The 27708-nt window shown below is 37.6% G+C and overlaps 1 protein-coding gene across 1 annotated transcript in view; it reads right to left on the bottom strand.

The window, feature by feature from the left end:
• TENM4 (teneurin transmembrane protein 4) overlaps positions 1 to 24724 on the bottom strand; it is a 750083-nt gene extending 725359 nt beyond the window's left edge. Inside the window, exon 1 of the mRNA XM_039384005.1 lies at positions 24659 to 24724. The gene's annotated coding sequence lies outside the window, so the exon portion shown is untranslated. The remainder of the gene's footprint in view (positions 1 to 24658) is intronic.
• Between the last annotated feature and the right edge of the window lie 2984 nt (positions 24725 to 27708).

Raw genomic sequence — 27708 nt, 5'->3', positions numbered from 1 at the left:
TTGGGATGACAGATATAAAGAAGCAAAAGATCACAGAAGAAAGAACTACTTGATTGTCAGGAGTGATGCCTGACAACAAAACAGACAGGACTTATGCATTTAAGTCAATTGAACTGCCTGCACCTTGAAAATTAAGCCAAGGAAGAGAGCAGCTCTGGGGGAAATCTGCAGATGCTGACCTCCCAAAGAAGGAGAAAACAGAAGGGACAAGAACAGACAAAATGAAAACACAGGAGAATGCAGAATTGAAGACAAGTTCAAAGTTAATTATATTAAAACTGTCTTGGCATTCTATTTTCATCTCAACAAATGTTGACCATGTTTGCTATTGCTGAGTTTCACCTACTGTCTCCTTTGGGAGACAACTCCTTGGAGAAAACACTGTATTTACATTATATTGCATAGAGTCTAACTCAGCAAGGTAACAACAGTAAAGGCTGCTAGAGGCTACTGCAGTATAGGTGATGAGTGTTAATGCATTTATATTTTTAAGGGTACCATATTATTCTCTTCATATCAAGATAGCCTAGTGTCATATGCTAATATTTTTCTCTCAGTCTTATTCCATTCCTCACATCACCTGGACTTATGAAAGTGACCCAGGGTGACTGAGACAGAAGAATCCTTCACAACCATTCATTACGTTTTATTTGACTTAAGTGATTTTTAATTCACTAAAAGACTATGCTCCCTACCCTGTGAAGATTTATTCTCTCTGAGAATTCCTTATGAAGACGTATCAAAGTAAGTTATGTCCACTGAGTCACCTTTATATACTGTTTTATTAACTTTTTCAAGAAATCTGAACAGGTCAGAGGTGCACTTTGGTGCACTTTTTTTTCTTTTACGAACTTATGAGGCTATTCTCCAAATACTGTTCTACTCTCTCCTTAATTAAGACCCTGTCATTTCCTTGTTTCCAATTTGCGCCTTAGCTGAGGTAGTTTATGTTCCAGTGTATTTGCAGGTAGGATTTCCAAATATTTAACCAAGCTTTGTGGTTCGCCTTCGTTTCCTCACTCAAAGATATGACATAATTTATATGCATTAAAAATGTAAAAGATCTAATTTCACAGCAGAAAAATTCCAGTTTAAAAGCAATTTTTCCACTGAGAATCACTGTATTCACTGGAGAAACATGACCCCAGATTCATAGACCAACAGATTCATAGAAAGGATATCTGAAGGAGACTTCTGAGTTCACATTCCTGCTTGAAACAGTGCCAGTGTCCCCATCACTAGGTGCGACACACCCTGTGACTTTGTCTAGTAGATTCTTGAAGTCCTCCAAGAATGGACAGTCCACAGCCTCTGTGGGTAACTTATGTTACCCAATTATGTACTACCTTCCCGGTGACTTTTTTTTTTCAAACTAATATCTGATCTGAACCTCGTAAGCCACAATGAGTGGCTGTGATTTCATTTTACTTTGTTTTGCCATCTTTCAAGAAGAGTCTGGGTCTCTGAAACTCCCCTCCACGTAGTTCTTGGCTAGTATTAGATTCACCTTTTTGCCTCTATTTTCTGGACCAAAGAAGCCTGGGTATTGCTACCTGTGGACCAGCCATATGCCCTTGGCCTCTGCTGAACTTTACAACCGCTCTCCACATTCCATCAATGTGGAATCTCACCAGTGCTGGGAAGAGAATGATAGCTTGCTTTGATCTGCTGGTCATGCATTTCAGTACGCAGAATATAGAGTTTCTGATGAAAACACATTCAGTGGCTCATATTCCACCTTGGAGACCACTGCAATCACCAAACTCTTTTCAGTAGGGCTACTACTCTGTCAGACTCTTGCCATCCTGTCCTGATGCTTAGGATTATTCTGCCATATATGTAGAACTTTCCTCTTTTTCTTGCTGAATCTAATAATACTTTTGTTGCATTACCCCTTAAGTGATGTAAGGCCACTCTGACTGGAAGCTCTGACATTTGTTGTAACCCTCTCTTCAATTTTATAGTCACCAGCAAATTTGTTGAAGGTACATTGTTGTCAAGGTCTTTGATGAAGATGTTGAACAGTATGGGTCCTAGTACTGAACTGTGGGAGGCTCTAGTCATTGCTGTCAGCCAGCTGCATGGTGAGCCATTGATCTCCATTTTTTAACTCTAGTGATCCAACCAATTTTTTCCTCATCTTACAATCTGTTCATCCATCCTATATTTCCTTAGCCTCCAAAAGAAAATACAGTGGGAAACAACATCAGAGAAAGCTTTTGACTTGCTTGAAATAAAACAGAGTTCAATACAAGATAGTTCCCTTGCATCACTTCCTATAAACCTCAATAGCTGACATTTCTTTTCATTATTCTATCTCAGGAAACCGTTAACTACATTCCCCAGCTTAATACCTCGGAACAATCTTTTTTTTTTTTCCTTTGTGAGAATCAGGTCCTGGCCACCACAGATTTTGGGCTCTTCTTGTGTGCTGACTCCCGTGGGATGATTTACACAAGTTTCTCTGTGAACAATGAGTCTAATGAAACATGTATTGCTATGAATGTGTGCCCATAAACTCTCAATATGCCAACCCCTCAGCTACCTTCCTTATACTTTCAGAGAAGTATTGCAGAATACAGAGTTTCAGTTCCTCACTTTGTGTCTTCTCACTATGATCAAAACTCCCTTCCCCTTCCATGCTGCTGGGGCAGGAGGAAAGTGCTGTGGCTAGTTCAGATATGTTTGTAGATGGGTGTCCACACTGCACATGTAACAGACATTCACCAAAGTCATCTCAGAGCTTTTCTTTGATAAGGACCTTTTTAAAGTTTCCTTTCTATACCCAGTCACTAGATTTCACTGAAACTTAAGACTTGGTATCTATTTCTTCCTCTCTAGACTTATCACTGGGTTTGGAATTAGCCTGGTGAGACTGGGGGTAGCGGGAAATACAAATATGGGCATACAAGAAAACTTATTCTTCTAAGTAAACACAGTGAAACACTTTTAAGCTGCACAAAAATACAAACAGCAATTGACTAAATTGTCTTCACTTTGGGTTTGTTTGGTTGTTTTTTTTTCTCCTAATACAAACCATTCAAACTTCTGCTTAAACATAGGAGTCACATCCACTAATCTAGATAAAAAATATTTACATTATGCTTTGCTTGCTCTCTTGGCCGTATCTCTGACCTTGAAACTTTAATCTTAATATGTGAGTCAGGCAGACACCATTTCGGATTTTCTGCAATAGTGGACAAAGTACTACTTATGCTGAACACTGAATCCTCCCTTCATATGCTAGGCCACCTTGCTCCTAAATGGTACCAAGATTTCTATAAAGGATGTCTCAGTCATGGCCACTGTGTTATCCCTGTTTCAGGATGCTGTGAATTCACCCAGTTTTCTCAGGGTGAATGCAATTTTACAGGAAAAAAAAGATACCAAGACCAGGTATCTGGGACCAAACTAGTTTTTTTCCAGCAACTTTTATTAAAGTGCAAACATTAGTAGATCTCACATCCATTTTAATAAGCTGCCTCGCATGTAACAGCTGACAAACTAAGACTATCACTCATCCTCCACCAAAATGCAAGCATGATGATATGGTTTCTGTACAATGTAATGTCTTCAAATTTTGTGGGTCTGTACGTAAAGAGAAGTAAAGAGATTGTTAGAGGCATGAAACACATCTCCTATGAGGAAAGACTGAGACGGGGTTATTCAGCCTGGTGAAGAGAAGACTCTGGAAAGACCTTATAGCACCTTCCAGTATCTAAAGAGGCTACAAGAGAGCTAGAGAGGGACTTTTGAGCAAGGCACGTAGTGATAGGACAAGGGTTAACGATTTTAAACTAAAAGAGGTTAAGTTTAGATTGGATATTAGGAAGAAATTCTTCACTCTGTGGGTAGTGAGACACAGCAACCAGTTGTGTAGACAAGCTGCGGATGACCCATCCCTGGAAGTGTTCAAGAACAGGTTGGATGGGGCTTAGGAAAGCCTGGTCTAGTGGAAGATGTCCCCTGCTGATGGCAGAGGGTGTTGACACTAAGTGATCTTTAGGGTCTCTTCCAACATAAAACATTATATGATTCAATGATTCTATAAAGTAGAGGCATGTAAAGGACAAAAGACTCTTTCTTCCCTACAAACTTAAATAAGAATGTGGTGGGATAAGGTAATCTTGCTCCTGGTATATACACTACTCAAAATCTAGTGTTCAAAGCTTGTTTCAGTTCCTAAATAGCCATTTTTCTCACAGAGCTTTACTCTTACTGCACATATATCCACAAAAACTGAGTCCAAGCCAGTGTCAGTGTTATCTCTGAGAGCTGGAGCACAGCTTAGTATTCCAGCATTTGCAAGTGAAAAGTAGTGAGCGTAATTAGTCAGAACAATACTTAACAAATGACCTGTACATTCATAATCCTGTGCAAACACCCAGATGACTGTCTCCCCACAGTAACTCTGATGACTTTAGTATACTTAAAATGGATTTAGCTCATCAGGAGAAATGCTAGACATGTCTCACTCTTTAAATATATTCATTTCCCTTTGAAATTGATTTAATGAGGAGACTGATTTGGCCTATACAGAATCAACAGAATCAGACTTTAAAATTGCATATTATATTACCTTATATATATGTATACATATGCATGCACAAGCACATACACATCTATATTTGTTTATAGATGTATATATAGGCAGACACTGGTTCTACTCTTTTGGCGCTTCTGGTCATCTTTCCACAGAAGACAGTTAAGACAAGAAGCCAAGAACCCTATATTTCCTTAAAAAAAAAAGACTATAATGTGGCTTTCCTATTAATGGTTTATAATACCTGAGGCCCTGAATGTTAGCAGGGATTTCTGTAGAAAAAAAGTAGAGAGTAGTTGCAAAAGGCAGCAGTAGGTATTGTATTTTTATCAGATTATATATTATGTTATAAATTCACCCTCACCAAGCAAGCAAAAGGAATACTCTCCAATTGGTTTCAATGATACATCCCATTCTGCATTTGAAAGAAAAGCAGGTTAGGATCTACTGCAATGTGCCTGCAGAGTGTTTAGAAACTGCTTGCATTGTAGGCAAAATTGTAGTAGCTTGTTTTCTCTACTTACTTAATTTTGAATTTTATGTGCTAAGACTGAATGATTTTTATTTCGTTCTGGGGAATAAGAAATTTGTGGCAACAGTAGATTGTGAAGCAAAGCAATTTAAATGCCATGATTACCAGGTAGTAAGAAGAGGGGTAAAAGTTCAGGAAGTCTTTGTTTGAGGCAGTGTGTGCCGTTTAAGTCAGGACAAAATTGCTAAGAGATATTAGCTGGTTTCTTTGGAATGTGTGCAAATTTTATGCAGAAAATGTGCAAAATGCAATTTTTCATACTGTTACAGTATAAATCACCTTTGTAAGCAATTCATTATCTCTATTCTCATTTTTTGCATAAGCCATGTCTTGTTTACAACACCTGTTTACATGTAGTAACCTAAAAAAACCAATCCAATACCAGAGATCTATAGTCATTAAATGTCTCCTTTCCATTCCCATTCTATTCACTGTTTTTAAGAAAATAGCAACATGCCTAGAGATGTGGAGAGGAAAATGATAACTGCCTGAAGTTATTTGAAAGGTTTTGGTTTAAAAAAAAAAGTAAGAATTAATTTAGTGTAATACTGGATATGGCTGTGAGTTATTGGATAAAGCTGAGAAATGGAAAATAATGCCTGACTGTTGAAAGGAGAAGTGGGAAAAGAAGATGAAGAAAGAGAGTGAGACCTATTAATCTGTAGAGTCCTCTCCAAAGGGGAATAATATAAGCCCTATTTCTTGACATTTAAAAGTAGACTGAACAAAAAGTGAATAAAAGTACATTAGGGAACAATACTGCATTATCAAAGAGATTAATGGAGTGATCTAACAGAGCTTTGCTACCTGAGTGACTGTCCACTGATACACACCAGTAAACTCTTACGGAATGATCTCTTTCCATGCAGATATAAGACAGTTAGGACTTTTCTTATCTGTGTTCAGAGATACAGACCTGTCATTTTAATGAAAAAATATTATAACCTTCTCCCAGTTCTTTTCTCCAACTCCTCTCTTTCCTCTATCTGTTAGGACATGAGCTGTATTGCAATGTATCACGGGTAGAAAGGGGAGCCCAGAGCCCTGGGGAGTCAACAGCACCAACCATCCTTCTGGTGAATCCCAAAATCATAACCAGAGCTCAAAACTAGAAGAGGCCATGCAGACGGTAAAGGAGCATTGATGACCTTACTAATAAAATCTTTGTAAATATATTTATCTCACAAGAATTATCTTGTGAGTTTAGTGAATGGGCCATTTATGCTATATTCTTCAAATAAACTGACAGGACATCTTACAAGAAGGGTACCAAAATCTTCAAGGAACTGCTAAAAGTAACATTATCTTCAGTGAGATATTTGATCAATTGTTCTCAAAAGTATAAGAGATGGGACTGGATTATCAATTTCTTTTTTTTTTTTTCCCTGCCCTATCAAGCTGCTGTACAATTATTATTGTAAATTGCTCAAACTTCTTAGATAAAACAGTTCATGGTATCATAGAATCATAGAATGGTATCTTTGGAAGGGTCATTTAAAGGTCATCTAGTCCAACCCCTCCTACAATAAGATGGAACGCCTTCCAGTAGACCAGGTTCCTCAGACTCCAGTCCATCCTGATCTGGAATGTTTCTGAGGATGCGGCATCTACCACCTCTCTGGGAAAACAGTTCCAGTGACTCTCCACTTTCATTGCGAAAGCTTCTTCCTTATATTTAGGCTAAACCAACCCTCCTATAGTTTAACCATTACTCCTTGTCCTATCACACCAGACCTTGCTAAAAAGTGTGTCCCCATCTTTCTCATAAACCTTCTCTAAGTACTGAAAGGTTGCAATAAGGTCTCTTTCAGAGTGCTCTGTTCTCTGGGCTGAATAAACCCAACTCTCTCAGTTTGTCTTTACAGTAGAGGCTTTCAAGCCTTCTGATCATTTTTGTGGCCCTCCTCTGGATCTGCTCCAACAAGTGCATGTCTTTCCTTTCCCAGAACTGGATGTAGTACTCCAGGTGGGGCCTCATGAAAGTGGAGCCCTTTGATCTGGCTACACTTCTTTTGCTGCAGCCCAGGCTTTTTGGGCTCTAAGTACACATTGTCCAGCTTTTCATCTCACAGCATGTATTGATACTGGAGTTGCCCTGACTCAGGTTCAAAACCTTGCACTTGTCCTTGTTAAACCTCATAAGGTTCCCATAGGCCCACTTCTCAAGCTCGTGGATGTCCTTGTGGATGACATCACATCCTTCAGGTGTGTCAGCCACACAGCTTGGCTGCATGTCATCTGCAAACTGATGGAGATATTAAACATTTGTGGTCCCAGTACAGACCTGTGAGGGACATCATTTTCACTGACATCCATCTGGACATTGAGCCATTGACCACAACCGTCTGGATGTGATCATCCAACCAACCCCTCATTCACCGAACAGTCCTTTCATCAAATCCCTCTCTCCAATTTAGAGAGAAGGATGTTGTGGGGGACCTTTTCAAAGGCCTCACAGAAGTACAGGTAGATGACAGCCACAACTCATTCCTTGTCCACTGATATAGTCACTCCATTCTAGAATGCCACTATGTGGGTCAGGCCAGACTTGTCCTTGGCGAAGCCACATTTGCTGTCTCAAATCACCCCCCTGTTCTGAATGTGCCTTAACAGAACTTCTAGGAGGATCTGTTCCACTATCTTCCAAGGCACAGAGGTGGGGCTGACAGGTTTGTATTTCCAAGGGTCTTCCTCTCTATCCTTTTATAAAATGTGTGGTTCATCCACTGGGAGGTGTGGGAAGAGAGTGTGCCATTGAAGACTGAGTTAAGTATTTTGGTTTCCTACTCTGTTTGGACGCTCTTCTAAGAGCTATCTTTTTCCTAAAGTTTAGTCTAAGTTTCTTCATAAGCAAAGGATATTAATATATTCTCTTATCTTTCTCTGGTACTTTTTACATATTTGTAGGTAGAAAACACGCCCTCTGTCAGCTTTCATTTTGGTAGATCAAATGAATCTAACTAATGTTTTTTCAGTTCCATATATTGTTTGCTCAGCCATTTCTTCATCAGTTCCAATTTGCATTGAAAATTATTAAATATGAATTTCCTAACTGAGAACTAGGCACAATATTCTAGAAGAGGAATACCTGATGCAAATGTGTGAATATTTTCAAATGATGGTGGTGTTAGTACTTTCCTTAGTGTGGCTATAGAATCACGTTTGGTATTTTTCACAGTAGTATTGCACAAATTGCTGAAGGGTATTCTGTCATTGACTGGTAGAAACATAACTCTCCTTACCAATTCCAGATAATAACATCCAGTTTAAACTGGACTTTATGTTCCAAGTTCCTAAAGGTCTGAATCTCAATTTTTACTATTAAATGTCCTCTGTCTTCCTTTTTTTCCATCCTCAAAATGATCCAATTTACCCTGTATGATATTCTGCCTGATGACTGGTCTTGCAATCAATTTATTCATGAAATGAAAACCCCTTAACTACCTGCTCCTTTAATATCTTTCCTCTCAACCTACAGCTCTTTCTCCAATACACCTCTTATAACTACGCCAGCAGCCTGTTCCTTACCCACCTTAGTACTGACACTAAACTCATCTTCACTGCTTTAAGTGATGGTTTACTATGTGGTATTACGTCCAATCCTTCACAAAGATCTTGATAAATTAAATCGTCTCATGAATCACAAAGTTTTTTAAACTCAATCCAAATTAACTAAATATTGATACGATTTTCTTTTTTTTTAAAAAAAAAGGGAAAATAAAAATTCTTTGATTTACATTCTGAATCATTCATTTGATGTACCCCAACTGAAGTCATCTCGGTTTCAAACTGGGAAACACAACTTGTTTCATTATCTCCACTTCTCTATGATCACGCTAATTACCAGTTTTTTAATTCTTTTTATAGATCCTGCATTCTCTTGGATGCTGGATACAGTGCCTCCAAAGCAAGAAACTAGTATTTAAGCATCTGTATTGGCTTTCAGGATTTTGCACACCAAATCATGTATTCATATGCTAGGTCATAAAATTTATACTGTTGACTTCCAGTGAGGAGGCACTGGATTACACAGGGAATCAACTCTGTAGGGAGAAACACCTGAGATGATTGGCTTCCATTTCCAGGATAAGGAGATTGGGGGTAGTCTACACTAACTTATGAAAGTGAAATCCTACTTTACAGGACTAATATTTTTTCATAATGTCATGATGGGCTCAATGGATGAGAATGGTGGTTGCTGGTTCTCTTAATTTTAATAAATTTTTTGGCATTATATCCCATTAAAAACCTCATGGAAAAGCTAATGAAGCATAGTGTAGGTAAGTGGACACTGAGAAGGATCAAAAACTGGCTGAATGGCCAGGCTCAGAGGGTTGAAATCAGAGGCGCAAAGTCTAGTTGGAGACCAGTCACTACTGGTGTGTTCCAGATGTTGATACTGGCACCAGGGTCATTCAACATCTTTATTAATGACCTGGATGAGGCTGAAGTACACATAATTCCATTTAAACACTAGAAACCACTATTTTTATTATGACAATGGTTAAACATTGAAACAGAGAAGTTGTGGGGTGTACAAACTTGGATATATTCAAACCAGAACTGGACACAGTCCCCGGATGACCTGCTCTGGCCATCCTTGCTTTGAGAAAGTGGGCTGGATTATGCCATCTCCACAGGTTCCTCAGAATAACATCATCAACAACAACATCAGTTCTGTGATTCATGATTTTGTGGTTCAAATAATTCACATCTGTGCTGTTGAGAAAGGAAGTTTCCTGTCAAAATGTTATTAGCCAGGGTAAGTGTGAAGTTCTCCTTTCATTTTGCCCTGCAAGTGGCTCTAACTTTTATAGCAAATGACTATAAGACTTTTATAGAGTGTTGTCATTTTGAGCTACTCTTTGTGGAGTTCTGAAATTTGTAGGAGATTTTTATGTAAAATATGCCTTCTTCCCCTCTGCAGTCCTCTCAGAGAAATGCAGATGGGTAAATTCAGTATTCTAGACATGTGTTCTTCTACAGAGAGAGCAAAGCAGCCTTTCTGCTCTACTTTTGGCAGAATCTGAGACAGTTTGAACAAAAACAAAAGGTAGTAAAATAGAGTTTTCTTGTTAACAGTGTTTGTTTAAATAGATAAGGTTTTGTGTGCAGTTTTGCAGACAATGTAGTTAAGTTTCTACCCTTACCCCTTCCTAAGACAGAGGGTGACATTTCAAGGCAATACTCACACTGAATAGCCTTTCCACATTTTTTTTCATTCTTACTATTATTTAAGAAATATTTTCTTGAGTTCTTGAGATTTCAAAAATTTTTTCCTTATTGCATCCATGATCTGGAATACCCAAAATATATAACAAATGGTCACATCATTCTGATTTAATGGGATGTTTTTGGTAAAATTTGTTTCATGTCTAGGAATGGTTTGGTTGGTTTAGAGACCTGCATTTTTAATACATTTTGAGGAAGGAAAAAAGTTATCTCAGAGACAGACAAACAGGTGTTCACACGTGTACACATGCACACACACAAGTTAGAGTCAAAGATGAAACAACTCCTTTTTTGTTTTCTCATATAATTATAACTATCTATATTTTGGTAAGGAGACAGGCCTCTTACACAGAGGTCTGCAACAGGATAATGACTTTAAAAAATGTGACTGACAGTTACTGCACTACCTCTTTAATCATGCTTTTACTTCTATCAACAATGCTTTGTACTTTTCAAACATGTGTTAGAGATGAATCTGCTACTGAAGCTTCAAAGGAATGAATAAACAGTGTTTCAGTAGAGCTAAATGGGCCTATATGTTCAGTGAACACATGACAAAGGGGACAATGCTGTATCATACAGTCACACTGTAAAGGGCTGCTTTACCTTCTGGACCTGGTGTTCACACAGACTGCACTAGAAATGATATTTTAGGCTGAATTTATTGCTAGTGGATTTCTGTGCTGTATATCTGTAGGAATTATTTACCGCATTGTGTTTGACAATGCTCATAGAATCACAGATTGTTTGAGTTGGAAGGGACCTTAAAGCTCATCTAGTTCCAACCCCCTTGCCGTGGGAATCTTCCACCAGACCAGGGTTCTCAAAGCCCAATCCAGCATGGCCTTGAACAGTTTCAGGGATAGGACACCCCCAACTTCTCTGACAATCTCTGCCAGCGTCTCAGCACTCTCACAGTAAAGAATTTCTTCCTAGTCTAAATCTACCTTCTTTAAGCTTAAAGTCATTCCCTCTTGTGCTATCACTGCTTGCCCTTGCCAGAAGTCCCTCTCCAGCCTTCCTTGTATGCCTCTTTTAGGTACTGGAAGGCTGTTCTTGCCATACCTGTTCTTGCCCTAACTGGTGTGGTATGTTTTCCTGGAAATAGCAGTTTCAGACCCCAGGGTATCTTTCTCTCGTGCTCAAGAAAATAGGAAATGAATAAGACTGATGGGAACTTGGAACTATCACTGTACATGGATATCACAGGTTTGGTAGCAAACTCTGAAGTTCATCAAGCTTTGGGGTCATACAGTTCCAATTCTCAGGAAATTATCATCCCATCATATTTCTATTTCATTGATATTCATTGTAGAAATGTGAAGCAGAGGTACAGTAGGCACAGGTGCATTAGTGGCTCCTTAACTGTCCAGTCCAGCTTCTGTAGAGGACAGAGGAGTTTTAAGCCTTATTAACTCTAATTTCCTACAATGGAATTGCTTTCAGCCCACCACTTCTGTCACTTGTACATGATCTACTACCCAAGATTTTTCCTTACATTGAAGGGACAAGAGAGCCCTCTCTGGAACTAGGATTTCAAGTCCTTCAGTTGAAAATGGCAACATAATTATATTTGCAGGTTTGGCTTAACAAAAGTTTGGATTTTGGGATTCAAAATTAAAATCAACTTGAATCTCGTTATTTTGCAAGTATGGAAATGTACATATAAATCCTCTAAATAACTGCTTGCTCCTTCCTGCTTTACGGTGTGAGTGTATGAAAACTTAAATTGATACTAGAAGTGATGCCTCTTCACAACAATCATTCACAATCATTATATGTTAATGATTCCACAAGGACAGATTTAACTGAACATTCATCAAGAGTTTGCAAGACATCAGAACTTTCCAAAATTTGCTTTGATGATGGCAGTGAAATAGAACAGTCTAAGCTGGAAGACTGTATTGAATTTTAGGAACTTCACATTTTTAGAAAAATCATTTTAGCTGAGCAGTGGCCATCTTGAAGGTGGGGTCTTGTGTTCAGTTGTGTTGCCTTCATTTACTATATAATTTTTGATCCTGATCCCTATACTCTCTGGTCTGCAGATCACACTTAAATTTATTTCCTAGATGTGCACTCACTTTTTTTCAAAGGAAGGTAGGAATATGAAACAAAGTTCGTGTATCCAGGTCTCATCCCTACAGGGAGTTAGACTATGAACAGCAACATAGCCATTAAAGATAAGAAAAAATAACAGAAATTCTGAAGCAGTTGTTCATCATGAAATTCTCTCTAACAATGTTATCCATCATGCTCTGTCAAAGGCCCAAGAGTCATGGCAAAAAAATACTATCCACCTTAAAACAATTTATTCAAATGCGATTGCCGCACAAAGTACTGTATTTTAGCTACATGGGAAATTGAAAGGGCCCACATTATTGCAATGATAGAAGACAAGATATAAAACATGGATGTGCTTTGTAAAGATTAATTTGCAGATTTTCTCAAGGCTTATTTTATATATGAATTTTGTGGTTTAACTTCAGTCTGCAACTAAGCTTTTTGCTCACTACTCATTGCAATAGGATGGGGGGAAAAGAATTCAAAGGGCAAGAGGGAGAGAACTCCTGAGTTAAAATAAGAGCAGTTTAATAATTGAATAGTAATAATAATAATAATAATAATAATAATAATAATAATAATAATAATAAATTGTGATGAAAAGAAAAATAGCACAGAGGCTTCAGATCCCCTACATCCTTGGCTCCAAACCCTACAGTTATTAACCCTAACTAGCATTTTACACATCTCACAGCTCACTTAGGGAAAGGGATTAGGGGTTTTCTGTCACATTCATGATTTCAGTCTCTTCCTCCTGTTCTTGTGACTGCTCTGCGGCAGAATTGTCTGCCATTTCTGGTTCTTTCTCCTGCTTCCTCTTAGAAAAAGCTTCTTCATGTCTTATTAAATGTGTTAACCTCCACTTCTTCTTCACAGGAGATATTCAAGAACCATCCAGAAGCAATCTTGTGCAGTGTGCTGCAGGTGCCCTGCTTGAGCAAGGAGGTTGGACCAGATGATTCTACCATGGTCCTTTCCAGCCTTACCCATTCTCTGATTCCATTGTGTTTGTCTAGTTAGAAGGGTGACTGATTTAGCATGTGGTTTAGCCCTAGTGTTTGTTAGTTTGTTTTTCCTCTCTTCTAACTGAGGGTGATGCATAATATTGAGCAGTGTCCGTAGATGCTGGAGAGGGCCGAGCACACTATGGTAAGTTGTGCCTCTTTGGAACAGCAATGGCATTCTGTTTTCAAATATTCTATCACTTCATCCAGGATCCTGTAGCTTTTGGGAGTGAAGTTCCAGACCATTTGAGCTAAGAAATTCTCTAGATATCTGCCCATATTCTCCCACATGTTAGAGAAAAGCAAAGCAATGTTCCTAAAAAATATTAATAGAAGTATTTTAACTACTGAAGGTAGTTCAAGATACTGAGAAGTTACTGCGGCATTTGCAGAATAAGGTAGCAAAGGTTCCATTCTGTATTTCCCCCATAAAAAACAAACAAACAAACAAAAACTCATAAAGGAGAAGGTATAATTGTTAATTTTCTCCATGAGATTGTACCTACAATTCAGAGCCCAAATACCAGATTAAGCTCAAGGTCAGTCTTTTAATAACGAATCTCCCTGGCAAAACATCCCTAATCACTACAAAACATAGCAAAGTGCAAAAGCCAACACCAACTTTTAACATGTGCAGCAAGAAAAAGAGCATGGTACAGATCATACAAAGTAATATCAAGAACGGAAAAATCAACGCTGTGACCCAAAACTGTTAACAGGTATAAATCCCTTCTAATACACTCTGGTCAATCTGTTATTATCTCGAAGCCTTTGAGAATCACATTGGGTGTCAGAAAAGAAGACTGTCATGGTTTAACCCCAGCTGGCAACTAAGTACCCTACCGCCACTTACTCACTCCCCACTCCAGTAGAAGGGAGGGTGAAGAAAATTCAAAACGTAAAGAGAAAACTCACGCATTGAGATAAGAACAGATTAATAATGGAAATAAAGTTAAATAAGAAATAATACAATAAAATACTTCTACTATTACTACTGCTGCTACTACTACTACTATTATTATAATGAAAATTAAGATGAAAATAACAGAAATAAATAAAATCCAAGAAAGACAAGTGATGAAAATGAAACCCATCAATTGACCGATGCCCAACCAGTCCCCAGGCAGCAGCCTCTTGACCAATCTTTCCCTAATTTATTGCTGATCATAACAACATACGGTAGGAATATTCCTTTAGTCAGCTGTGGTCAGCTTTCTCAGCTCTGTCCCCTGCAAACTACTTGTGTATCCCCAGCCTCCTTGCTGGCAGGGTGGGATAGGAGCAGAAAAGGCCTTGACTCTGTGTGAGCACTGCTCAACAATAATGAAACCATACCTGTATTGTCAACACTGTTTCCAACACAAATTCAAAACTTAGCCCCATATCAACTACTACAAAGAAAATTAACTTTACTCTAGTAAAAACCAGCAGAATAGAAAAAAAAACCCAACAACATTTTTCACTTTGGGAAGATACACTACATTTTTAATTTCTCCCACATCTTTTACATTTCGAAGCCTAAAATTCAAATCAAATCTAATTATAGAATTCTGAACTATGTTTACGGCAGAAAACAATTCTCCCTCTGAAATTTATTTATAAATAGAAAGTTTTGGAGAATGTGTTCTTTGCCAATTTCTTCTAATGGAACAGTAAATGAACATAATAGTGAGTGTTTCAAAAGGAAGGCAGCATTAATTTCTACAGTGGAGAATGAGTGTCCATCATACCATACTTATACTGGAGGTATAAAAATAGAGCAGATTCATCTTATATTTTGGACTCATCCCCCAATAAGCTTCTAATCTCCAGCAATTTGCTGTTCAGGGACTTTTGAGACCTCTCTGCCCCTGCAACATGGTCAAGGATTCTTAGAAAAATTAGGACAATCAAGTAGTTCCTTTGGAGGTTATCAAGAGACAAAGATAATTTTCTCCCTGTGCTCCAAATTTTAAAAGAGAAAAACTTGTGTTAGCAGATTCATCTTCTAGGGTTTTTTTTAAATCTTCATTTCTATACTTCATCCCTTAAATCATAAGAAAGACTAGTTTCAAGCATTGGTACATATTTAATACTTTTACACTAATGAAGACTGGTTCATATATTGTGTTGAAGGCATCATTTTCTCTCACCAGTTAATTCCTTATTTAGCATGCTTATGAATGTAACTAAACCAGCTGGCCAAATATAATAGTAAGAGCTCTCTTCATGGCAATTTCTTTCTTCCTTAGATGTTTTCTTGTATATTCATAGATATTCACAGTGAATTAGAGTAAATAAAACTTGTAATATTATATTGACTAAAACATTCATTTAGTCAACAACCAGACTAACCAGCATGTATCTGCTCACTGGTAAGATGTAGCTGTCTTATATTCTTTCCAGATAAATATAGCAATTCCTGATACATATGAAAATACTGTAATATACTGTTTTTTGAAATGGTCACATTAAATTAAAAGCCTTGATTTGGTTTGTTGGTTTTGGTTTTTTTTTTATTTTCTTACGGTCAGGCAAACTTTATGAATGGATCAGAGACACAATGTAAAAGATAGTAGAATAACACATTTATATCTGTGTATGAAAATCTTTTGTAAACTTTGTTAGTTCAGCATATGCCAAAATTCTCCTCTCCTCCCTAGTCTTTATTGTCTTGACACAAACTACATTTTTGAACAAAACTATTTTATACATGCTTAAAGACATGCAAAATTATGTGTAAAATAATGATTATTTTGTACACAAGTCCTACTGTTCAACTACAGAAATGTAGCTCAGTGTGAAGCAGATTGGTCTTTTTCTATCTGATTTGATTTCTTTTCCAGGTTTGATTGTTGACTGTAATTTGCAGACATGTAGATGTGTAGAAGTGCATGATATATAAATTAGTAAAGCCAGAAAACAACAGACTCATTTGGAACTCTTTTACTCTTACAAATCAGCAATCTAAAATCTCCAGCCTAGGAGACATACAGGAGTTCAAGCAGCATATTACTCTATATAAACACCTTTTTACTACATTTTGACAGCTTTTGACAAATGTAACACAGAGCAAAATCATTTGCAATGGCTGCATCTGCCTCTTTAGAATCCATGATGAGAACTCCAAAGACTAGTTATTTATTTAAAAGTCAAGTCTATGTTCAGCAGATTCTGTGAAGTGTGAACAGTGAGAGCACTTCAGAGCCATCTTTTCCTGTGTCTAAGTGGAATGCAAGCAATTTCTAATTTTTTAACTTATACCTTTGTTATTTTAGCTTATTACCAAAGAATGTTTGGCAAATAACTTTTGGTAACAAAAACTTGTGAATTAATTCACAGCGTCACCTCTGAAATGAGAATGTACTGGCTTGTTTTGCCTGAGTAACATTGTTATACACTGACTGTATAATAGTTCTCAGGATCACTTGGATGGTGAATACTTCAATCAGTGCTAGTGTTTCATTATTTATTCTAAAGTCACTATTTGACTGAACATTTCTTCCCAAGATACCTCAACACAGAGCTTGAGATCTCCTGGTGCTAAAAAATTGTAAAAAATATTTGCACTGATTGTCCAGCTCCAGTGTTCAGTGTGGCTTATCATGGTGAAATTAGCAGGGGTCAGTTACAGGAAGAAAATCAATGGATTCAAACTTCCAGGCTTTGATGAAAAACTAAGCATAGAGATGTCTCTAGTAAGGGAAATGAATCAAGTTTTCATGAATCACCTGTTTTTTCTCTATGTAAGGGTCTTTTACTAATAATCATTTTTATCATCTCACAAGTAATCAATTCTAGAAATAAAAAAAATCAGGTTCTTTTAATTATGTTGCTGAGATATGAAATCAAAACAGATTTTATTCAGACTCCTAGTGTTAACCTAGTTATTTCCCTTTTCTCCATTTCCAAAAGGTACCTTAAATTATCAGAAAAAAATAATATTATGTATCCAATATCCTCAGTCAAGTTGCTATTAGAGACACAACAATAGGATTATCTCAATTATCTGCTAATTTAATCCACTGACCTTCTTTCCCCCAGCTTCTTGCCAAGGGCTCTAGCATTTAAGAGTTTGCAGGAGTATAGATGCCTGTGTCTCTTATGCAACACTTCCCAGCTTCAGGGGCAATACCTGGGTGAGATGATTCCTTATTATGTGTCCCCAGGAGATTACCTCCTTCACAGCCTTAAGATTAGTTTTTTTCTGATGCTGAATTCCTGAGTATACTGCAGGCATCATTCTTTGCATTTTATACTACCTGCAAAAAAAACCCAACCCAACTTATTCTTCCTCATAGGCAGAAATACAAACCCTTATTCATTATCTCCAAAGACAACGTTTACCTCTGGAGTCTGCTCTTCCATATATTTTGTAGCTCTCAAGGCAGTAAATAGTAAGAGTTTCTCCTCTACCTGGAAGCAGAAGGTAGTCTTTTACTAATATTTTCAATTTATTTTTTTTCTGGAAAGAATGCAAGTCTTTCTAATTGCCTGGGTTTTGATCCTGTAATAAAAATCACACATTTTACAGAACAGATAAGAAAAAGCCTTGAGTTTAATGTAGAGGAAAGAAATTTGGCTAATGGATAGGATGTGGGACCGGAAGGTAGGAGATTTGGGATTAATTCTTATCATTACTGTTTGCTTTTACATGATCATTGTCAAGTCATTTAACCTCTGTGTCTAATGTTTCTCTGTATGCAGAATAAAAAAATATCATTTCTCTATTCCAGGTTATTCTATTGCGTGGTGTGAGGCCTAATTAAAGCCAGTAAAGTGTTTTGAGATCCTTGGATAAAAGGTACTATAAAAAGTTCCAACTATTAATTGCTTCATGCTCCCTAGAAGATTTTAAGTCACATATCTCTTTGAATCATGGATCTCTGTTAAGTGAAGATTGCTAACTGCGCAATCATGCAGTTGTTGGCTTTTTAATTTCAGAAACAGATGTCTTGTGAGACTGAACCATCCTTGCTTATGAACTAATCAAAAATCTCAGCTAATACCTACAGACTTCTGAAATAATGCAGGAAAACAATGCACCAATAATCCACTTTATTTTCTTTCATAAGTTTCTGCACATTCTTCTGACTTTCTGTATTAATCCCCCCACCGTAGAATATATGTTTTTTTCCCAGGAAGATCAGATCTAATCTGAAGTATGTTTCTGTTTTGTTTTCTTTAATTTCCTCCCTCTCATTCTGAATAGAGAATCTTCAGGGGGAGATGGAGTGTGTATTGAATGAAATCTTCTGCTTCTCAGATTACCAAGCTGTAGGCTATGATCCACACAATGGTAGCATTTGAACCAGCACAGTCTTGCATGAATTTGAGCAGTCAAAGAATTTCTTCTAAACATGTGCATGGATGTGAACCACTATGTAACACAATCACCACTCCTTTGGTTACTTTTTCTTTCTACAGGGTTGAAATGGGAAAAAAAACACTTAACAGACACCCTAAAGCTGTGTTATTTCACTTTAAGGAATGCTCTGATTTCTTGCAACTCTGTCAAAACCTGACCAATTCTTTTTATGAAAACTAAGAAATTTACAGACTCTCACCTTACATGTAACTTCCTAGACTCTGTTGGAAGGTATCTGGTTAACTGCTGTATTGCTTTGAGATGAATGAGCTTTTTAAGAAGAACAAATGCAAATTAAAACACACCTTTAAAAAAAGCAAGCATTCTGGAATTATACCATACACCTATCATCTCAGACTAACGATAGCTGGGGTTTTTTAGTACATATGTTACAGCGAATTGAGGGATAGGGGGAGACCTCCAGGCCTTAAGCTGCTAGCCCCATTACCTGCGAGGTGAATGCCCTTCCCCCCACCCCAGCACGTGGCCCGGTGACCCCGCAAGGAGCACACACAGACCACCTGGGAGGGACGGACGAAAGAGGAAGTTTGTTGTGGGGTTGGGGTTTATAAGGCTTTTAGGAAGGTCAAAGGGGACCAATCACAAGTTCAGGGTCACACAAAAGAAACCATCAGGTAAGGGGTCAACAGCCAATAGGAAAGGGTTAAACAAAGGACCAATGGGATGCCTCGGGACATCTTCCCAGGACACCTTGTATGGGAGACAATAGCTTCACAGGGGGTGTTTGGGAGGGGGATACAGTGACACTGCAGAAAATACACAAACATGTTGAGACATGTTTAAACTACAGTAAAAGCTTCTGTTTCCATAGGGTTTGAGCTGTTTTCCTCACCAGTCCATTTCTGGCAGGACTTTTTCCATACTGTATATGGCAAATGCATTGCCACACATATGTCCAAAACCAGTTAGCTTCACAATCACTTAGCAAAAAAGTTTCCACTGAAATATATAAAAGCCTATTTTCTGCAATTTGAATTAGAAGTCTTTGATGAACTGGATTTGTGTGATTAAATGTGGAGCTGGTAAAATATAGATGGTACAAGAAACATTTCTTTGAAAAAAAGGTGAAACCACATTACTGCTCAGTTTCGAATACAACATTGATACTGCCAGCTCTCTTTACTTGAACATAATTTAGAATCATAGAATCATAGAATGACATGTATTGGAAGAGACCTTTAAGAATCATCTAGTTCCAACCCCCTGCCATGGATAGAGACACCTTTCAGTAGACCAGGGCGCTCAGAGCCCCATCCAACCCGGTCTTGAACATTTCCAGGGATGGAGCAGCCACAGCTTCTCTGGGCAACTGTGCCAGTGCCAGAATTTCTTCCTAATATAAAATCTAGATTTACCCTTTTTCAGTTTGAATCCATTCTCTCTTTTCCTGTCACTACCTGCTCTACTAAAAAGTCTCTCCCCATCTTTTTGTAGGGTCCCTTCAGGTACTGGAATGCCCCTGTTAGGTCACCCCTAAGCCTTCTCTTTTCCAGGCTGAACAATCCCAACTCACTTGGACTTTCATCAAGTCATCTTGGTGGCCCTCCTCTGGACTTGCTCCAACAGATCAGTGTTCTTAGTGTGCTGAGTACCCCAGAACTGCATGCAGTACTCAAGGCAGGGTCTCATGAGGTCTAAACAATTGCAATGGTTCTGCAAGGGAGCTGTGAAGAGTCAAATCCCAAACAAATTTTCACATAAAAGTTGACATCTACGGGTGATCCCGGACTGGAGAAAGATCGTTTATCACCAGACAGTAAATGTCCATATATGTCAGAAAAACTGCAGTGCTGATGAATGTAAATTTTCTGAAGTAAAACTGCCTTTTTTAACATTTCCAGAGGTAAACTACAAGTTTTTCTCAGTCAAAAGCAGGATTAATTACTTCTCCTTGACCTGGGTTCTGCAATAAAACAGGAAATATCTTGTAGTGTTCAAGTACTGGAGAGAGCTCCCAAACTCTGCTCTGGGTTGTATTTAACTCTTTATTTATTGAAAATGCTCCAGCTGCAGCTGGACTCTCTTGGTTCAATATTTATTATTATTTAACCCATGAGGAAATGGGAATGATAAAAGCATTTTTGATCAACGAATTCAGTTCCAAAAGGCTTTCAGGTGTGGTTTCCTATGATTTCTGCAGAGGGAATCTCTACTTCTAACTCCACTCTCCAATAATTTGCAACTCAAAAAAACGTTTTTGAATGGATATTTGAAATTTTATTGTCTTTTTCATTACTATAGCAACTGTTTTGGTCATCAGACAGTGACAGACTAGAACAGGATACATGTTCAATCTTGCAACTGCCTTTACCTAATGCAGTGGTAATATTTTCAAGGTTACCAGTCCTATTTCAGTGTTTTATTTCAAGCTGTTTCCAGTAATTACATAGTAGAGCACCTGTGCTGGATGAGTATCAAAGATATGAAGGCCAGAAATTTTTGCAGACAAAAAGAACACTTGTTTTTATCTTAAATTGATTTTTTTTTAATTCAAACAATCCATCAGAACAGTCAACACCCAAATTTCTGAGTATGTTAAGGCATAAGAGTCAGAAAATTAAAAGGTGACTATACAGCAGCAGCTCTAATTGGCATTATTCAAGCTGGTGAAGTGCAGATAAAGAGTACAAAACATGAAAAGCTGGAGTTCAGTTCTAAAGAGACCTTTTCAAAAGATTTTAGATTCTACTAGTTATACAGAAAAGGACTATTATAACTATTTATATCTCTATACGGTTAAGATATACAGAGAAGTGTGTCATCTACCAATTCATATACCCAAAAGTAAGGCATATAAACAACATGATTGTTTGCTAAAAAGGTTACAATTCCCAGTGTTTGGAAACAGGGCTATTATTTCTTGTAATTGTCTATTGAGTTCATAATAATTTTATTTCCAGCCACAGTACTAATTTCTTGTACATTCCAAGCAATATTATGCCCACAGATGTGATAGAATTTCTGTGTATGTCCATCATAGCTATTTTGTGGTGTGTTTTGAAGCCTTCACATCCCCAATATTGCAGTGGTTTGCTGTCAAAACCTTCAGTAGGTGTGTCAAGTCTGATCAGATATGGAATATAGGGGCTGTTGATTTTAGATAGGGTATCTAAACCACATCTTAAAGCAAACAGGGCAACCAGATACTGTCTTTATGTTTTTCAACACATTTAGAGTGCAACTTGGGATGATTACAGATGAAAGTCTCCTGTCAGGGATTCAGCTTCCACTGAGCTGAAATTGGTGCTGTTTACTCCTGATATAGACAATACAGGTTTTACCTGGTGCAGACTGCTTTCATGGTCCACTATAATGTACAGAACTCACAGAGGTGAGTTTACCTACACTTTCCTTTTCCTCCTCATTTACCCCCTTCCCCTCTCCCCTTCCTCTTTCTACACAACTGTTTCCTTGAGGAAGAGCAATTTTGCATCTGGTAATTTCTGCTCTGGATCCAGGGGCAGCCTATTAGAGACAAGCAAGGCTGGGAGAGACCCTGGGACATGACTTAATCCACATCTTTATCCCAACAAGGATTAGTTATATCTGACAGAAGATTCTTCAACCTATTCTGAAAATCCTCCACAACACATCCAAGCACTTTGGATGTGCCACTTTCTGGCACTTTGTTTTCCCAACCTGTCTAAGCTCTCTGCTCATACCTGCCTTGAATTATCTTCAGTTTAATTTCCCTACCTTTTTTCTCTCTTTAGTATGAATATAGTGAAGAGAATAAAGCACTAGTTCTTTTTTTTAAGAGCCTGTTGTATATTTGAAACTCATCACTGTAAGCCATCTCAAACTTTCACCTTTCTTTTCATTCTTGCTCATGAACCTCTCATACGCATCCTTGTTTCTCCTTGGAGATCTATGTCCATCAGGTCCATAGCTTTTTTTTAAAGTGTCCCAGGATTGTATCAATAGTAAACCGAGCAGAGCAGAAGGTTTATTTTGCATTTTTCAGGCTGTACTTTTATCCACGCTGCAAAACGGCATTTTCCCTTTTTACAGAAATGCAGTATTCTTCACTCATATTCCCCTGTGGTGTTTAATAGCACCCTGCTAGGGAGACTGGACAGAGTTCCCTCTGTAAAATCAGTCACAATTCCCAAAGTGAGCTTAAGTTTTGCCCAGCATGTAAAAATCTGTGCCCTCCAGTGATCAAAGGAGTTAGTGATCACACAGACTTCTAAGAACAAGTCATACTCTAAAACAAAAGCATTTAAAAGAAAATCTTAAAACCACAGGACAAATTATGTGCACATCTATGGTATTAGGTACCTAATTATCTCCCGCAGTTGGATCCTAACCTTACTAAAGAAATCCTTCTTCCGCTTTTCTGGCTCCCCATCTTCCCTCAGCATCTTTAAAGTTGCTCTCATCCATTGAATATTAAGTCATGTAATTTCTCTTGGAGATTAAGTAGACTACCTTACTGCATTTATATAATATAATATAACATAACAGTTTTATGAGTGTCACATGTCTCACTTAACTACACAGATTCCCAGACCCTTGGAATAAGTTAGATTGGAAGGAACTCCGGGATGTCGAGTCCATCCTTACTCCAAAGCAAGTCTAACTGGATGAGGTTGCTGTGGAATTTGTACAGTTGACAACACTACCTGTGGAAATAACCTCCTTTTTGTCAAGGAAAGATTTTTATTCCCTCCTCCTGGTACATATCCAGATAACGTGTGAAAATACAGCACAAATATATTTCCTAGATATTTTCTTTCTTCTTGATAAAGACATAACAGAGAAAACCAATTTGTTTTTAACTATTGACATTTCAAAATGACAAATATTTCAGCTACTGTGGTTAGCAACAAATGATATGTCCTTTATGTTTCATTAGTCTGTAGAACAGGTATATCTTTATATAACAACCTAGCAACTCAAATATGGTGATTTTACCTCTGGTTTCTTTACTTTAAATCCATAAAAATTTTGCACATTGTAGATACAAAATCCCCGACAACATTTCAAATGAAGATTTGACACCCAGTGGATGAAAGTAGCAATCAGAATTGAGGATAGTATTGGAAACATAAGAGTTAAAGAAACTCCATTAGAAACTAAAAGTTATATTTTATATTATTTCACTTTTGGTAAGTTTTTAGGAATAAATAAATCTTATCAGGCTTAATGGAGTTTAGTCATTCTTAACAGCTACCTAATGAGCTCTCCAGTTATGTAAAGAAGAGTAATTCAGTTCACACGCTACTGTACATACACTACTGTATCCCCTCATAGAAAGGGAGTTCCTCCTCTTCAGAAATGACTCACTCAAGGTCATACAATAAACCAGAGGCAGCAACAGGACTAGAGCTCAGATGGTTCTGGCTAGTGACCTTATCACTAATTTTTTACATGGTGTGTGATTTTCTCGTTACTCTCTATTCAAATACTTTTGATATCTGACATATATTTAGCAGCTGTGAATAAAAGCTACTCTGATGTTTATTGCCCCACAAATACTCTTTAGCATCAACAATAAACCAAAAGCACACCTACAGTACATACAATCAGAACAATCCAAATATTAAAAAAAAAACAAACAGAGGAAAAAAATAATTAAAACTCTATGACTCCCGCATAAGTCTATGAAACTGAATTTTGCACATTTTTGATGAGGGAGTACCTGTAGATAAAACAACCTATAAAGCCTCATGATACACAATGGCATAAAGGGGAAACTGAAAAAGCTTTTCTCAAGGGAGAGAGGAAAGTTAATATACTAATACTGAAGTTATTTGGTAAAAGGAAAGGGGACTGTAAATATTTAAACCATATTATTAGACTGTATTTTTTTTATTTTAGTAAACATCTAACTGGAAATGATATAAGCCTTCCTCTTCATTGCTTGACGTGAAATGTTGTAAAAGAGAAGAAAGAATACACAAGTTACTTACCAGTAATGCTGTTTGCTAGGTAAATATTTCATCCAGTACTTGTATGATACTTTATCTTCAGAATCTATATACTATTACCAATGTCCTGTAAAATGATAAAGACAAAAAAAAAAATCATAATTCTTTGAGGAATATTGTAAATAAGAAATACAAGTACAGTGTCAGTAAGAAATACCATATGCTACTGAAATTTCATATCATATTTACTAGGAGAGTGAAGTTATTATTACAAGGCATTTTAACTAAGATCACTATTGAGAAAAATTACATTTGAAAATAATACAGTAAAATACTGACAGATGGGTAAGTTTTGCTTCATCAAAAAAGGTTGGTAATCTACATTGTAAAAAACCCATTCATGATACAAAATGGATAAAAACTAAATTGGGTTCATCTACTTAAGTGAAGAGATTTTTCTGGTGCTGCTTGAAAATCCAATGGCAATCTCACTAGAAAACAAAATTGTTGAAAAAAAAGTGTAAGTTTTTGTTGCTTTGCTTTACCTCACCTCCTTAAAGCTTAGTCTAAGCTAGTTAGACTCTCCTCTGAAGCTGGTAGAAAAAGACAAGTACCTCTGAGACCAAGGGCCTGTACAGATGTTCTTCTCTTCACGCAGGTTGTTTAGATGGTCAGTTCAGCCTGCACTACCAGCTAGTACACTTAGACAACACAAATCTCACCCAGAAAATGCAGGGGAAACAAGAATTGTCTCTTTTTATTTCAACAATATTTAGCTGTCTCCTGCTCCTGCAATCTGCAAACTGGCTCGGAAGGTAGACTTCTTCAAGGTTGTGAAGTTCTCTCAGATGAGATTTCAGGCTTTGATAAAATTAAGTCTCTCTGAACAAAACCATGGTGTTAGGGTCAGAAAAGTAGTGCAGATTAGACTTCAGACACCTTTCTCAAGGTCTCCCCTGAGATGATGAGAAATGTCAATGGAGCAACCTTAAGGCTCTCGTTTCGGAGTGAAGGATCAGAGTGCACAAATCCCTGTACAGGACCCCTACTTGAATACGCTTTTTGTCTCCTAAGCATTAGAAAGACACATAAAGCTCAATGTTTACAAAGAAACTGCAGTATATGCAGGGTACAACATAAATATTTTACAAGTGTGCAGAACCTGCTAAAAAAGATCTTTTCTCACTTTTACTAATGCATCCTTCATACCAATAACAACCTTAGTACATTTAACCGCTTTATATAAAAGGAATAATCTTGCCAAATATTAAATGGTTGCTGAGATACAGCCTGATCTGCCCAGTGAAAAACAAATATTACATTTCAATCTGCTTTTAGTGAGTCCAGGAGCATCCTCGTCTTAAATGCTCTTTAAGAATATTTTCTCTCTTAACACACACCAATTAGAAGGAGGAAAGGCAGATGGTCAAACTAAATTAGAGACAGCATACCAGCCCTGCCTGAGATCATCACCATTGGCAGATCTAAGCAGCATCACCATCCAGTCACTAGTTAGGAAGAGAAGTATATGTGCTTTTTTTCCTCTATCTCTTTCCGGAACAAAACTGGAGAGGCATTGCAGCTGTCAGAGTACTCAGTTTGCAGATCTGAAGGAAGCAGAAATCTGGCTGGGGATACACAAATCCTTTTGGTGAAGGAATTTATTTAATATCCAATCTAAAACTCCCCTGTCACAACTTGGATCCAATTCCTCTTGTCCTATTGCTTGTTACTTGGGAAATCAACCATCGCCTTGCTGCAACCTCCTTTTAAGTACTTGTTGAGAGTGAGAAGCCCCCCTAAGCCTCCTTTTCTCCAGACTAAACACACCCAACTCCCTCAGCCACTCCTCATGAGACTTGTGCCCCAGACCCTTCACCAGCTCTGCTGCCCTTCCCTGAATAAGCAGAATAACATGTCTAACATGATGTCTGTGTTACTTATCAAAAGGAGTCCAAAGGAGAGTAATTTAAAGTTTAGGTTTTTTGTTTGTTTTATGATGATGGCTCCAGCCCCTCCATGGTGATGTCGTTAATGGACAGTCATTCTAGACTGTAACGCAGCATCATGGACTAAACACTTGAAGACACTTAGGCACAGTGGAGAGGGGCAAAATTTCCTGCATGAGAGGAATAAAAGACTCAAACACTAAAATGACACCCAATCCTAATAAATCCTCTACAGGATTACCTCACCAAAAAAAGAGAACCCTCTTGGAGGAACCTGTTCAAGCAGAAGTCTTGAACAGAACCTGGAGAAGTCTTGTTCAGGAATTCTAGATCAGTATCTTTGAACCAAGTAGAATATTATTCAGGTCTTTCCTGTGACTAAATTCAAATGAATGACTAGATGGATGTAACATTTCAAAATACATATTAATCCAACTTCCTGAACTGACTAAAGAATTCAGTTCTGCCTTCCCTGAGATACTGCCTTCTCTACGCTTCAGACACAAGCCTTCTTTCCTTAAGTAGGAATATGTGAAAGATTATATAAAATAAATAATGAGTACTAAGAAATTTAAGGAAGTTCTTTCAAAATAAAAAAGTTCCCTCCCAGGCTGGCTAGAAAGTGCAGAAAATTCTCACAATCCTTGCACAAAACAAGTGTGCCTCACTTTGACCATATGATTGATGAAGCATATACACAGATGGGAATGTGAAAGATAAAAAAGAAAGGTGGTAAAAAGGGTTACAACAGTGAGTGGTGGAAAAGACTCACTACAATGGTGCAGGGTGAATTACTGTCTATGCTCAAGTCAAAAAAGACTTCATAAGGCAAGGAGTAATGACAGCTTTAGATGGAGGAGAAAAAAGGAAGGCAAAAGTAAAACAAATTAAGATTTAAATTGAATGAGGATAGCTCATTCTTCTCTCCTCCTTAAGCCCATTTGTACATCAAACACAAGCCCAAAGGAGTGAGACAAACTAAGGACTTCTTAGAATGTGCTTTTGTTCGGGCAATCTGTGGCAGGCATTAAGGAAAAAAAATGGGATGTTAGGGTTATACCTCATCCTGTATGTTAGAACACCTGAAGCTTTGCTGACACAGCTGAGCTAAATGATCTGCTTCTGCATTTGTAGAAATTAGTC

This window comes from Pipra filicauda, unplaced genomic scaffold (genome assembly GCF_003945595.2).
Source record: "Pipra filicauda isolate LSUMZ 115617 unplaced genomic scaffold, ASM394559v2 scaffold335_size1511353_pilon, whole genome shotgun sequence".
NCBI lineage: Eukaryota > Metazoa > Chordata > Aves > Passeriformes > Pipridae > Pipra > Pipra filicauda.
Note: the sequence above shows the minus strand (reverse complement) of the source record. Positions and strands in the feature narration are given on the sequence as shown.